Raw genomic sequence first — 4,518 nt, forward strand, 5'->3', positions numbered from 1 at the left:
AATTGAATATAACAACAATAAAAATGCACACGAGTTTAACCTTCCGTGCGCTGGTAGTCCACCGAGGCGTTGTCCCTGTGAACCTGGCAGCTCCCCGGAGCCATCAGGGACTCGGGGCCAGCCTCTCTGCATCACATCCACCGGGCAGACTTCATTCAAGTTGGTTGCTGGGGTTCCTCATTCCACAAGGGAGAAGGCAGGAAAGGGGCTGCCGCTGCCTGAGCCCCAGCCTCGCCCGCACCCCACTAACACGCGCTTCCATGCCGGAGATCAGAATGCAGTCACCTGCCAACCTGGCTGCAAGGGACCTGGGCAGTAACACTGCTGCCGAAATCAAATCGGGATTGTTTAGTGAGGAAGAAGGGGAAATGCTTTGTGACCACAAACCATCTCTGCCACAGAGCGTGCCTTTTTCCTTTCCATGTGTCTTCGTTACTTTTCTCTGGTTGCTGAGACAAAGTACCCAACACCCAAAATGAAGGAAGGAAAGGTTTATGTAGCTCACAGTTTGTGGAGGTGTCAGTCTATAATCGGCTGGCTCCAAGGCAGGGTGGCAGGGCACAGCGGCAACACTTTAAGATGGCACAAGACAGCAAAGGCAGCAAGAGCACAAAGGGAGAGCACAAGCCTCTTTTCTACCTTGTAAGCAGGCTACCCCCATCCAGGGGGCCTGTAGTACTCACATTATCTCCGCGCCCTCCTCTTGCACAGGCTCATGAGGAATACAAAATAAGGACCCTGGCCCCCTGCTGAGTCACATAGTTAACCTTCTAGACTTCTCAAGTTGACACAATGAACCTCCCAGAGCAGGAAGGGCCTGTCCTTTTCACCCCAAGATGCAGAACTGCTGAGTCACTTAGCCCAGCCTCTGAACTCCTCATGTTGAGACGATGTATCAACCATAACACCCTGAATCTCAGGCTGTCATCCTCTAAATAACTCTTCCTCCGCCTTGCCACGCCCATCTTTCAGACCTGTGGGGAGTTCATGCTTTTCCTTCTTTTTCTGGCTTGACCAGAGGTAACTACTGTTTTTCTACTGTGTTTTCATTTTAAATCTCATCTTCCTCTGTTGTGTTTGTCTGTTTACCTATTTTTTCATGGTTTTCACCCCAAGTCCATAAGCACAGAGGATTTGGAAGCCAGACATTCTGACAAAAGTGACAAAACTATGAGATTAAAGAACTGTTATGGTTGATACATTGTGTTACCTTGAGGAGTCCAGAGGTTTGGCTGCGTGACTCAGCAGTTCTATGTTCTGGGATGAACAGGACACGCCCTTAGGGCTCTGGGATGTTCACTGTGTCAATCTGAGAAGTTTAGGAAGGTAACTAAGTGACTCAGCAGGGGCCAGGGTGCTTACTCTGTATTCATCCTGAGCCTGTGCAGGAGGAGGGCATGGAGATTATGTGAGTGCTACACACCCTCTGGGTGGGGTAGCCTGTTTACAATATAAGGAAGGAAAAGAGGCTTGTGCCTCCCCTTTGCTCTTGCTGCTTTTGCTGTCTTATGCCACCTTGAAGTGTTGCCCTTGTGCCGTGTGCCACCCTGCCTTGGAACGGGCTGATTATGGTCTGAAACCTCCACCAGCTATAAGCTAAAGAAACCTTTCCTTCCTTAATTTTGGGTGTTGGGTATTTTGCCCCAGAGAGAGAAAAGTAACTAAGACAAAAACCAAAAATCAAACAACAACAAAAAATGCAGCCATGTGAACAGTAGTATTCTGGGACAGACATTGTTCCTGACCTAGTTTACATTTTAAAATTCCAAACAGGAGACCTTTTAATTAGGTTCTTAAATACCCCTGGGAGACAACATTTACAGCATACTTTAAAAGATGTAGTTCCTTATCTCAGTGTGGGTAATCTATAATCCACACTCCACTGAAGTCTTAAATTTAGACCAAATTATCTTGGCCTGTAAGACAAGAAAACAGTTAAATAGTGGGTCTATTTTAAAAAGTAGAGAATTTTATGATTCAGAGTTCTTGACTACAGGTTTGTGTAGCTCTGGATGCAGAGGCTTTACTAAGCAGATATCTGTGGGATTTTGTTCTGAGTCTTATTCAAAGCAAGAGTCAAGTGGCCACTATTTCTCTCCTTCCCTCTCTCTCTCTCTCTCCTTCCCTCCCTCTCTCTCTGTGTCTCTTTGTGTGTGTATCTTTTTGAAACAGGGTCTTCCTATGCAGTTCGGGCTAGCCTTGAACTCTATGTAGCCCAGGCTGGCCTCAAACTCTCAGTGATCTGCCTACTTCACCCTCCTGAGTGCTGGGATTACAGGTATGTGCCACCACACCTGGCCTGGCTGACCACTATTTTACAACATGTTTGAAATAAGGCAGTTCCACCCAAAGGAAAATTTTCTTGGACGTGCTATCATTCTGAATTTAGGAACTTTTTATTATTATCATGTATTTTCATTTTTCCCTTTTTGTTTCCATAGGGGGATCTTAAATTTATAGTATCAACAAAGGGTTACAGTTAGAAACATAATTGCATCATTATTATGCTTCTCAGAATAACTTTTTTTCTAGTAACACAAAACGTTTAAACTCTCCAAAACCAGGCTGCACCCGGACCATTTCCTTCTGGTGCCGGGAGGGAGAAGGAGTCAGAGGTGATTTCAGGGTGAAGCTGACCAGGTCCTCCGTGCAGACGTCTGACAGCTGCCTGCCAGGATCACGGTGACCTGGTACGCGAAGCTCACCCATGCAGAGTGGTTTTCCCAAAGCGCGATGTTTGCCTTTGAAAGCAACAGACCTAGATTGGGCAGTGGTGCACTTCCTGTGGACGTAGCTGCCTGCAAGATACTCCGAATTCATTGTCTCTACTGACGGATAGGTGAATTAACCTACAATGAGAACACAAGAAGACAGACTCAAAGACAGGATTCAGGCTCACAGTGTGTCATCAGGGTTCATGCCGTAAGATATTCTGAAATTCATAATTTTCCAAGAAAGGCGCTGGAAAGGTGTAATATCTCTCCCTCCCCCTCTCTCTCTCTTTCTCTCTCTCTCTCTCTCTCTCACACACACACACACACACACCCAGCCAGGGGTGTGCAGTGGCAGCCCTGAAACGCTCCCTTATAATTCTGGGTCAAGTTTTGTGACTAGAGGAATTCAGGTCACAAACTTTGCTGTCAAATGAGCTATGTAAGAGAACTTATGATTTTCCAACTCCTTTGGATTTCAGTGTCTTGGATGAGTGACAGTGGGTGACTCCGGCCTAAGTGTCACTAATCATGAATGGAGACTTCGGGCCCTTTTCCAAAACCGCCTCCTCCCATAGGCTTCTAGACATTGAAAAGAACTGGGGAGCCTTAGGAAACCAGAACTCAGGGTCCTCTGCTTCGTGTGTGTGTGTGTGTGTGTGTGTGTGTGTGTGTGTTCTTTTTTCCCCCTGGAGCATAGGGCAAAGTAGCATTAAACATACGTAGAGGAAACGAGCTCACCGAGTTGCCTTCCTTCCCCAAAGAGGTGCGCCAGCTGCGGTGTCTCTCCAGGCGGGCAGAGTGCCCTCGGGAGCAGCCTTCTCCTGCGTGCTGCCGGCCCCCGGCACCCTCCTCTCCTGGGCCCGATCTGCCCTGTTGGGACCCTGCAGCCAGCATGAACGTCAGTTATTCTCTGGCTGCAGTGCCACAGTGAGCTGCGGAAGATGTTGTTTACAGGGCTCTTGCTCTTTTTCCTTTTGAATTTTTAAAAACCTATTTTGGAAAGAACAGATCAAATGTTGGCTTCTTAGTGACAGAGCAGCTATAAATACATCCTGAGGGATCTCAGGCTGTGTAATTTCTGGCAGGCAGTAAGTTTGCTTACCTCCTAGATATCATCTCAGATGTGAGTGTTCATCCCAGGAATCCCGGTGTTGCCCTGGCCTCTAAAAGTCTCCTCCACGGCAGCTAAATACTTATTATCGCTAGTCTTTACCCTAAATGAATGGGTTCTTTGTTTCTTTCAGACTCCTTTCCAGGTTATATTTATACATGCGTTGTTTTGCTCTCTGGAGAAGTTCGTAGGTTATGGCGCTTTGACCTTGAACAATAAAATCTTAAAAGCCTGGCTGAGACTCAGAGTTTGAAAATGATGTTCTGAATCTGCTTTCTCTGATTCAGTTTGCTAGTTATTTCCAAAAGTTTCATTCTACTGGAGGATCTTATTAGTATAACAGCCTCCTAAATATAGAGATACTTCAGTGAGGGGCTGGGGATTTAGCTCGGTGGCACAGCGCCTGTCTGGCAAGCGCAAGGTCGTAAGTTCGATTCCTTGCACCGGAAGAAAAACAAAAAGCAAACACACAGATACTTCAGTGAGTATAAGAAAATGGAGAGAGCGAAGTTGAAATTTGAATCTTAGAATTGCTCATGGTCAGTTGTGCTGTCTGAGAATCACTCCCCTTCTCTGGCCCTTGGTGTTTCATTCTGAGAATGCGGGCACTAATTGTGTACTAGGGTTATTTTCAGGATTAAATTTAAAAAAAAGTAAAATATCTAAGAGAGTGCCTTGCATGGGGAAGACATG

The 4,518-nt window shown here is 46.3% G+C and overlaps 1 long non-coding RNA gene across 1 annotated transcript; it reads right to left on the reverse strand.

Moving 5' to 3' along the window:
* Positions 1 to 2,383: 2,383 nt before the first annotated feature.
* LOC102008245 lies at positions 2,384 to 3,889 on the reverse strand. Its single transcript, XR_261365.2, has 3 exons — positions 3,817 to 3,889; positions 3,453 to 3,704; positions 2,384 to 2,849 (listed from the first exon to the last, which is right to left on the reverse strand). It is a non-coding gene; the product is annotated as an uncharacterized LOC102008245 (long non-coding RNA).
* Between the last annotated feature and the right edge of the window lie 629 nt (positions 3,890 to 4,518).

The sequence above is a fragment of the Chinchilla lanigera genome, unplaced genomic scaffold (genome assembly GCF_000276665.1).
Source record: "Chinchilla lanigera isolate Chin_1 unplaced genomic scaffold, ChiLan1.0 scaffold00028, whole genome shotgun sequence".
NCBI lineage: Eukaryota > Metazoa > Chordata > Mammalia > Rodentia > Chinchillidae > Chinchilla > Chinchilla lanigera.